The 10,612-nt window shown below is 45.1% G+C and overlaps 1 pseudogene; it reads left to right on the plus strand.

Annotated features, from left to right (window-relative positions):
- The first annotated feature begins 7,592 nt into the window (after positions 1-7,592).
- Positions 7,593-9,709, plus strand: LOC129522243 (zinc finger protein 57-like; annotated as a pseudogene).
- Positions 9,710-10,612: the final 903 nt, after the last annotated feature.

A 10,612-nucleotide genomic window follows, 5' to 3' on the forward strand; every position in this document is an offset into this window, starting at 1 on the left:
ATTAGTCATTCCTCTGCTTCTTCCAGCTTTGTGGTCATTATATCCAGTTGGTTTCAGGCTGAAACCAACTCTTATATCTGTGGTAAGGGTCTCCCTGATGTCTTCATGCTTTTCTCAAGCCCAGCTAGTATCCTTATGATTGTTGCTTTAAGTTCAGCATCAGGCATATTACTTGTATCTTTTTTTTAAATTTATTTATGATAGTCACGGAGAGAGACAGAGAGGGAGGTAGAGACACAGGCAGAGGGAGAAGCAGGCTCCATGCACCGGGAGCCCGACGTGGGATTCGATCCCGGGTCTCCAGGATCACGCCCTGGGCCAAAGGCAGACGCCAAACCGCTGCGCCACCCAGGGATCCCTACTTGTATCTTTTTCAAATAGATCCCTGGCCCATGACCTTTTCTTGTTCTTTCTTTCTGGATGGATTCCTCTGCATTGACATTTTGTCTAGGTGTCTGTCTTCTTCTGTGTATTTAGAAAGCCTGTTATGTTTCCTGCTCCTGAGAGTAATGGTTTTATGAAGAAGAGGTCATATAATGTTTAGGGCCTGATGCTTTAGGAATTGCCTCTGGTATGTGCTGCATGCACTTGCTGTTCTGTTTTGGCAGCTCTCTCCCTCAGTTCAGTCATCTACAGAGGTTATCCTTGCCTGCAATGGGGCAGTTTGGACCTTTGCCAGAGTTGGGTGAGATTTAACTAGGTGTGCTCTTGTCTGCTTGTTAAATGAGACCTGATGCTATTTTTCAAAAGCACTGAGGCTTTGCAGAAACTATTGTCAAGAGACACAGTGTGTATGGAGGTTTGTGCTGGTCTTCTGGGGAAGGGGCCCACTGTGCTGGTCCTTAGGCACACCTGCCTGAGAAAAGCAGTACTGCAGAGTGCAGGGAAGTTGGGTTTGATGTAAGCAGGTTAGGCAGTCAGTGTTGGTGCTGTGCTGTTTACTGAAGTTGGTTTATGCTGCGAGGTGGGGTAGGGAAATGGCACCAGCCAGCTCCTCTGTCCCCTGAGATGGGAGTCCATGCTTGCTGCTCTCCGGGAAGCCCTCCCAGAAAAACAAACAGTTTCCCCTCTTGTATCCTAGGTGTTTTCAGATTGCTATTCTCACACTTGTGTCTGTGTTGACTGTCTGCCTGGAGTAGTGCAATACACTTTGGGTTCTACCCCAGCCAAGCTGTCTGACTTTCAAAACTCCAAACCTCAGGGACCTGGTGTGGCAGGGACTTATGCTGGTCCTCTGGGGAAAGGATCTCCCCATGTTGAGATTGATGCAGGTTTGATTCAGAAGGGCAGTCACACCAGATCACAGGGGTGCAGGATTTTGAGCTAGAAGGCTAACGAGCCAACGTCTGACTTAGCTGCCCTCAGGAGGTGTCTCTGCACCTGTACTAAGAAGCCAGGGAGGGAAGTGGCACTTGCAGACTCTTTTGTCTCCTGAGAGGCGACTCTGTGAATGTCACCTCTCACAGATGTGCTCCAAGAAGAGCAAATGGTCTCTCACTGTGCCCCTTAGATGATCTTCCGATCATGCTGTCTGCCCTGGGATTGTCTGCAGGCCTTCAGTCCAGGAGTAGGGCAGCTCCCTTAGGGCTCTATCCCAGTCAAGTCCAACAACTTCTTAAACTCCAGTCTTTGGGGATCCCTGGGTGGTGCAGTGGTTTGGCGCCTGCCTTTGGCTCAGGGCGCGATCCTGGAGACCCGGGATCGAATCCCACATCAGGCTCCCGGTGCATGGAGCCTGCTTCTCCCTCTGCCTATGTCTCTGCCTCTCTTTTTCTCTCTCTGTGTGACTATCGTAAATAAATAAAAAAAATAAAAAAAACTAAACTCCAGTCTTTGAGCTGCACTGGTTGCAAAAACTCATGAAAGTCAGTTCCTCTCATTTTCCCACCAGTGGCTTTGGGGAAGTGTTCTTGTGCATCCCCATACATTCCTATCTCACCTTTCTCGGCAACTGTGGCTCCCTTCCCTCTTCTCTGCAATCTGTTTCTCTGCCAAATTACATCTTCACACCTCCTGCCTCCCTCAGTGGTCTCTTTTCTCCCTCTAGTTGTACAGTTCTATTAGCCTGCAGGCAGATTTCCTGGGTATTCACGATGGTTCAATGCCATCTAGCTGTGTTCTAGGGATGCTCAAGTCTGGAATCCTCCTACTGTTCTGCCATCTAACCTCCCTGCCTCAATTGCTGTCAGTTTAAAGAATTTTCTGAGTATGTTCTTATAAGGTGTTTCTCTTGGAAAAAAAATTCTCCATTTTGTTGTCTCGAAATGAGTTCATTTTGCTTTCACTTTAAAAAGTAGCTTTCAGGGTATAGATTCTTTATTGGCAGTTGCTCGTTCTCTCAGCACTCCGAATACATTATCCCATTACCTTTGACTGCTGCTGTCCCTGCTGAGAATCACTCGTCTTACTGTTGTTCCCCCTTATTTTGTTTTATTAAAAATTTTTAAAAAGATTTCATCTATCCATTCATGAGAGACACAAAGAGAGGCAGAGACGTAGGCAGAGGGAGAAGCAGGCTCCCTGCAGGGAGCCGGATGTGGGACTCGATCCCGAGACCCTGGGGATCACGACCTGAGCCAAAGGCAGATGCTCAACCACTGAGCCACTCAAGTATACCTGTGGTTCTCCTTTAGGTGACAGGTTTTTCTCATGGTGCTTTCATGATTCTTCATCTCTGGCTTCCACAATTTTTGCCATGATGTATCTGTTTATGGATGTCTTTGTGGTTTTATTCTTGAGTCCACTGAGCATAAGAATGTGTAGCTTATTTTCAATAAACTTAGAATGTTTTTAGTCATTATTTATTGAGCATATATTCTGTTCCTTCCTCTACTGTTCTCGCACTGCCAGGACATGTGTTTTAGTACACAGAATGGTACCATGCATATCTTCTATCTTCATTTTTATTCTCACAGTTCTTAGAATTGCATAACCAGTCTGTCTTTGTGTTCACTAATTCTTTATCTTGGCAATTTCAGTCTACTGCTAGGCCCTGTACTGAATTACTTTATAACCCAGGGAGTTGATAGTTCTCTGTGTCAGGGGTCTCCAAGACCAACTTAGGTATGAGGACTTGCTACAAGGGCTCACAGAAATATTTATTACACAGAAGGGCTTATTTCAGAAAAGCCGTTACAGTGTTTGGGTTTATTCAAAAAGGTCTGTATTAAAATTAGTAAATGGAAAAGGAACATGAGACAGAATCCAGGAGGAGCCAGGATCAAGCTCCAAGTCATCAGCTCTCAATGCAGTTGAACAGAGCTTAATGTGTGACAACATTTATGAAATATTTCCAGCCAGGAGAGCTCACTCAGGTCTTGGACTGTGGGGTTTTTATTGAGAGTTAGTCATGGGCACATCCATGTGACTCATCTTAGCTTCTCAGCATCCAGCTACACTAGAAATCTGATACAGTGTGTCCCAGGGCCCCAGAAGGACAAAAGCAGGCATGTATCAGAAGTCACACTGTTGGCAAGAGCTTTGCCATGGCCCAAGGCCCCATTTACATATACAGATACTCTTATCATTCCATGTATTCTGAAGGCTTGCAGATTTCCTCCAGGAGCTCATCAAGGGCTAGTCCTAAAGAATATTCAGGGTTTGGACAGTTGAGATCTGCTACCCTTTTACTGCATAATTTGCAACAGAAGCATTTATTTCGTGTGCACAGCATATCTCTCTGGGTCCTGATGATAGAAAAATGCAGTGTTAAGGTTGACTCTTTAGTGGTGCAGGAGCACATACTGTGAGACCAGAGGATCTGTTCTGAACTTCCTATGAATTAAGTTCAGTTCCCCAGTGCTTTCAGATTCACCCTTCCTCTTGCATATATTCATATGTTTCAGGACTCAGTGATCTTTGAAGAGGTGGGGGTGGACTTCACCCTGGAGGAGTGGACTTTGCTGCATTCTAGGCAGAAGAATCTCTACAGAGATGTGATGCTGGAAACTTTCCAGAACCTGGTCTCAGTGGGTAAGGATGGCTTCAGGCCTTCACTTAGATCTCTTGTCAGTGCTTTTCCATGATTTGAAGTGTGGAAGGACACTTCAAAGGAAGACAGACATGGTTACAGCCATCATGGACTTAGAATCTGATAATGTCTCATTACAGTGAAAATGTGTGCATTAAACTGAAGTTTTATTTTTGTTTAGTTCAGAAGACTTGAAGCTCCTTAAGGTTCAGTAGTGGGAGACTGGCTTAATGTGTGTTTTGTTTCACAGTTTTCTTGGAAAACTTGTTATAGTCATTAGTTTTTTTTTTTTATAAATTAATTTTTATTGGTGTTCAATTTACCAACATACAGAATAACACCCAGTGCTCATCCCGTCAAGTGTCCCCCTCAGTGCCCGTCACCCATTCACCCCCACCCCCGCCCTCCTCCCCCTCCACCACCCCTAGTTCATTTCCCAGAGTTAGAAGTCTTTATGTTCTGTCTCCCTTTCTGATATTTCTCACACATTTCTTCTCCCTTCCCTTATATTCCCTTTCACTATTATTCATATTCCCCAAATGAATGAGAACATACACTGTTTGTCCTTCTCCGGTTACTGTGGCCAAGTTCAAAAAGGGTGTTGCCTGAGTTCTCCTCTGGGATTTTGATGGAATCTTGTCTCACATTTAGATCTTTCATCTATTTTGAGTTTATCTTTGTGTATGGTGCAAGAGAGTGGTCCAGTTTCATTCTTCTGCATGTGGATGTCCAATTTTCCCAGCACCATTTATTGAAGAGACTGTCTTTCTTCCAGTGGATCGTCTTTCCTCCTTTATCGTATATTAGTTGACCATAAAGTTCAGGGTCCACTTCTGGGTTCTCTATTCTGTTCCATTGATCTATGTGTCTGTTTTTGTGCCAGTACCACACTGTCTTGATGAACACAGCTTTGTAGTACAACCTGAAATCTGGCATTGTGATGCCCCCAGATACGGTTTTCTTTTTTAAAATTCCCTGGCTGTTTGGGGTTTTTTCTGATTCCACACAAATCTTAAAATAATTTGTTCTAAGTCTCTGAAGAAAGTCCATGGTATTTTGATAGGGATTGCATTATACGTGTAAATTGCCCTGGGTAACATTGACATTTTCACAATATTGATTCTGCCAATCCATGAGCATGGAATATTTTTCCATCTCTTTGTGTCTTCCTCAATTTCTTTCAGAAGTGTTCTATAGTTTTTAGGGTATATTTTGAGAACCATTTGAATGGTAAATGGTTCTCCAACCTTTTATTTTCAGGTTGTAGGTGTCCTTCTGTCTAAAATGAGTCTCTTGTAGACAGCAAATAGATGGGTCCTGCTTTTTTATCCAGTCTGAAACCCTGCGCCTTTTGATGGGGTCATTAAGGCCATTCACGTTCAGAGTTACTATTGACAGATATGAGTTTAGTGTCATCATGATATCTATTTAGTCCTTGTTTTTGTGGATTGTTCCACTGAACTTCTTCTTAAAGGGGAGTTTTAAGAGTCCCCCTTAAAATTTCTTGCAGAGCTGGTTTGGAGGTCACATATTCTTTCAGTTCCTGCCTGTCTTGGAAGCTCTTTATCTCTCCTTCCATTTTGAATGAGAGCCTTGCTGGATAAAGTATTCTTGGTTGCATGTTCTTCTCATTTAGGACCCTGAATATATCCTGCCAGCCCTTTCTGGCCCTGCCAGGTCTCTGTGGAGAGGTCTGCTGTTACCCTAATATTCCTCCCCATGAAAGTCAGGGACTTCTTGTCTCTTGCTGCTTTAAGGATCTTCTCTTTATCTTTGGAATTTGCAAGCTTCACTATTAAATGTCGAGGTGTTGAACGGTTTTTATTGATTTTAGGGGGGGATCTCTCTATTTCCTGGATCTGAATTCCAGTTTCCCTTCCCAGATTGGGAAAGTTTTCAGCTAGGATTTGTTCAAATACATATTCTGGCCCTCTGTCCCTTTCGGCGCCTTCGGGAACCCCAATTAAACGTAGGTTTTTCTTCCTTAGACTGTCATTTATTTGCCTTAATCTGTCTTCATGGTCCCTTAATTGATTGTCTCTTTTTTCCTCAGTTTCCCTCTTTGCCATTAACTTGTCTTCTATGTCACTCACTCGTTCTTCCACCTCGTTAACCCTCGTCGTTAGGACTTCTAGTTTGGATTGCATCTCATTCAATTGATTTTTAATTTCTGCCTGATTGGATCTAAATTCTGCAGTCATGAAGTCTCGTGAGGCCTTAATGCTTTTTTCTAGAGCCACCGTAGCTGTATAATGGTGCTTCTGAATTGGCTTTCTGACATTGAAGTGTAATCCAGATTTTGTAACTCTGTGGGAGAGAGGGCTGTTTCTGATTCTTTCTTTTGAGGTGAGGTTTTCCTTCTAGTCATTTTGCTCAGTGCAGAGTGGCCAAAAACAAGTTGTATTGGAACACGGGGGAGTATCACTGGTCCGTCCAGCTGGTCTTCTGGGGGAGGGGCCTGCTGTGCTGATTCTCAGGTGTTAGCACTTGGGGGAGCTGCTCTGCCCCTGCCTGTTGCAGGGCTCAGCGGGGGTTGTTTACCCCGTTGGGCCCCAGGAGGATCAGCCACAGTGGCTATGGCAACTCTGGAAGCCTGGATTCAGCCTCCGCAGGAACTACGGGGCTCGGGGCTCTCGGTTCTCCGTCTGCAGGGCCTGGAGGCTCCGGGGCGGGGCCACTGATCTGCTCAGCTCGGGGCAGGAGCGTCCTCGCTGTCCTGGGCCCTCCCGGCCTCTGCCTGTCCCAGGGGGAGGCGGGATCCGGGCTGTGTCCCGGCGCCCTGTGCTCCGGGGCCTGCGCTGTTGTATTCGCGCTCCCGCCCCGCAGCCCCCTCCCTGGAGCGGCTCCCGAGCCCTCCGAGCTGCTCTGGTCCGCTGTGCGGGCGCTGCAGCCCTTAGGGAGCTCGGCGCACTCTCCCGGGGCGCAGGTGTCTGTTAGTGTCCCCGGGAGCCCGAGGGCATCCCCGCCCTCCTGGGTCCTGCTCCAACTCCCTGCGAGCCCCTTTCCGCCCGGGAAGGTTGGTGCAGCTCCTGCTCCTCCGGGACGGGGCTCTCCTGTCCTGGGGACACTCGCCCCGGCCCTAGCCCAGCTCCTCGCGGGACCCCTCCCCCTCGGAGGCCTTTTGTTTCTTTATTTCTTTTTCCCCGTCTTCCTACCTTGATAGAAGCGCGAACTCTTCTCACTGTAGCGTTCCAGCTGGTCTCTCTTTACATCTCAGGCCGAATTCGTAGATATTCAGGATGGTTTGAAGGTTATCTAGGTAATTTGGTGGGGACAGGTGATTTGGGGACCCTGCTCTTCCGCCATCTTGCCCTCCCTCCGTTATAGTCATTAGTAAATTGCCTACCATTTTGACCTCTCCTGCCTGCCATTGATGAAGTCCTGAAAACCCTAAAGCCCTCAGTCTTTCTTTGCTCACAAGTTACTTCTTCCTTTAAGATGTTCATTCCCATTTTTATTTAAGATTATGAAACACTGTTTAAAGCCAGTGGGTTGGTTTCTAAACATGATATGCATGAGGGAAAAAATCTAATGAAGAGAAAATGGCAAAGTGCACAAGAAATCATTCTTGTGCCTACATATTAGAAAAAAAATTGGGAAGACCATAGCATTGAAGATCAGCATGGAAACCACGCAATACATCAGAGGTGAGTTGTGTTGACAACATACAGCTGTAGTAATCCCAGGACAGAGTTTCAGCATATCATGAAATTTTAAAAACAAAAAACCCAGCTCCAAATCACAGAGAGCGTGAGAGCAAGCAAGCACACAAGTTGGGGAGGGTACGGGGTGGGACAGAGGGAGAGGGAGAAGCAGACTCCCTGCTGAGTGATGTGGGGCTTGATCTCAGGGCCCGGAGATCATGACCTGAGCTGAAGGCAGATGCTTAACCAACTGAGCCACCCACATGCCCCCAAATCTATTTAGAATTTTAAGAAAGTTTTCAAAAACTTGACTGAGACATTGAGTGAAGCATCATTCACTTTTCTAGGAAGACCCTGTACATTATAAACAGTATGAACAGTGAATATGATAGAGGTTGCTTCAAGGGCATTTAGTTAACTCTAAGACCATCCACAAAGAGTAGAAAAACTTCCTGTATACTAAAATGCAGTTAGTCATCTGCTTCCAATAGCTATTACTTGCTAATAACAAACCATTAATAAACATAACATTGATAAAAATGTTTCTGACTTTTAACAGCAATCCTGTGACAGATCCTATGAGAGTAATAAAAGAAATCAACATAGAGAAACGTGCAGCCAGTTTCCCCATTTTAATTTCTGCAAGAATATTTCTACCAGAGTAAAACTCTATGAATGCACCAAGTGTGGGAAAGGCTTCATGCATCTTTCTTCCCTTAAGAGGCATGTGAGAGCTCACTGTGGACAAAGACCACATCCATGTCAGGAATGCAAGCAGGCCTGCATTTGTCACACACACACCTACGAACTCACACTGGAGAGAAACCTTATGGATGTAAATTATGTGGGAAAACCTTTCCTTATTTCTATTCCCTCACTCAACATATCAGGATTCACACTACAGAGAAAAACTGAATGCACACAGTGTGGGGAAACCTTCCATGAGTTCTCCAGTCTTACTAGACACATGAGAACTCACACTGGGGAGAAGCCATATAAGTGTAAGAAATGTGGAAAAGCTTTCATTTATCCCTCAATCTTTCAAAGACACACAATAACACACACTGAGGAGAAGCCCTATGAATATAAATTATGTGGGATAGCCTTCCACCATTCTTACTCCTTCACTCAACATATGAAGATTCATACTTCAGAGAAAACCTATGAATGCAAACAGTACAGGCAAGCCTTCTGCGAGTTCCCACGCTTTACTGGGCATGTGTGAATTCACACTGGGGAAAAGCCATATAAGTGTAAGGAATGTGGGAAAGTCTTGACTTATCCCTCAGTCTTTCAAAGGCACATGGTAACACGCACTGGGGAGAAGCCCTATGAATGTGAGTTATGTGGGAAAACTTTTCGACATCCCTACTCCCTTGCTAAACATAGAAAGAGTCACACAGCAGAGAAAACCTGTGAATGCAAGCAGTGCAGCACAGCCTTCTGCGAGCTTCCCAGTCTTACTAGACATGTGAGAACACACATGGGGGAGAAACCTTTTAAGTGTAAGGAATGTTGGGAAAGCCTTCATTTATTCCTCCACCTTTTGAAGACACATGATAACACACCCTGGAGAGAAGCCCAATAGGTGTAAACAGTGTGGGAAGACCTTCAGTTACCAAAGACATGAAAAGACTCCGACTGGAAAGAAGCCCTATGAATGTAAGGAATGTGGGAAAGCCTTCAGCTGGCCTGAGACCTTCCAAGTCCATGTAAGGCTGTGCATGGGGGAGCAGCTGTCTATCTGTGAGCACTGTGGGAAAGCCTTCAGTTCCTCCAAGTCCCCCCAGGGCCATCTGAGAACCGATACTGGAGAGAAACCTTACGAATGTAAACAATGTGGAAAAGCCTTCAGTTGGTGCTCAACCTTTCGAGAGAACATGTGAGAATTCACGCTGAAGAGAAATTGTACAAATGTGAGGACTGTAGGAGAGCCTTCGCTTCTTCCAGATCCTTCCAGGGCCAGGTGCGGACCCACACCAGAGAGAAGCCTTATGAATGTGTACAATGTGGGAAAGCCTTTAGCTGAACCTCATCCTTACAGAAGCACACGAGGATGCACACTGGAGAGAAACCTCATACATGCAAACAATGATCCTTTTGAAACCACGTGAGGATGCACACTGGGTAGCAGCGCCAGAAATGGATATAATATTTGATAAATTTTAGTTAGGTCCTGCCTTCTAGAGAGAAATTCCATAATTGTAAGTAATGTTGGAAAATCTTGCACTAATTCATGTATAATGCTCCAGGAAGGAAATGTTGGAGGTTATAAATATGCTATTGTGTTTGTCATTACCTCATTTAAAAATGGACCCCTAAATAGTGAATTTCCAGTTCTTTCATGAATATGTGTTCATGTGAGAAATAATTTTTTTAAGTCCTCAAGTTTGAGAGGTGTTTTTTTTCCTGATTTTTCACTGAATACAGTTTTCTTTCTTGGTAGTTTATTTGAGCCACAGTGATTTGAAGTGTGCTTTTAAGGTGACAGAAATTTTAACTGGTATGAAGTGTATTGTAGTGTAACTGCCTTAAAGGGAGCTTCTGATTATAACATAGGCGCCTGACAACATTTGACTGCTGACTGTAGAATACAGCTGCCAGTAGAACTAGATTCAGAACCAGGGCACTCTCCACCGATGAAGTTCCTAATAAAGAATCAACCTACAAAACCCCAGGCACCCACCCTTAACCCCAACACACGCCGAACACCAGGTCTGCATTCTCTCTCTACTTACAAACTTGCTGTGTGGCCCTGCTAGTGTACCGTGTCCTCTCAAATTCCATGATGGCTGTTGCTAACGTGTGTCTTACAATATATACAATATATAATAAGAACCACAGGGACTGGTCCAGTCACATCACTGGGTCTGGATGGGGCATGTCTGTGGGGCTCACCACAAGCAATATGGCCCAGGTGAGCACCCCTAGGCTTTCCTGCTGACAGCATCACTACTGACAGGGTGAGATGAACAGAAGAGCAGGTTTTCATATAATT

Source organism: Nyctereutes procyonoides, unplaced genomic scaffold (assembly GCF_905146905.1).
Source record: "Nyctereutes procyonoides isolate TBG_1078 unplaced genomic scaffold, NYPRO_anot_genome, whole genome shotgun sequence".
Taxonomy (NCBI): domain Eukaryota; kingdom Metazoa; phylum Chordata; class Mammalia; order Carnivora; family Canidae; genus Nyctereutes; species Nyctereutes procyonoides.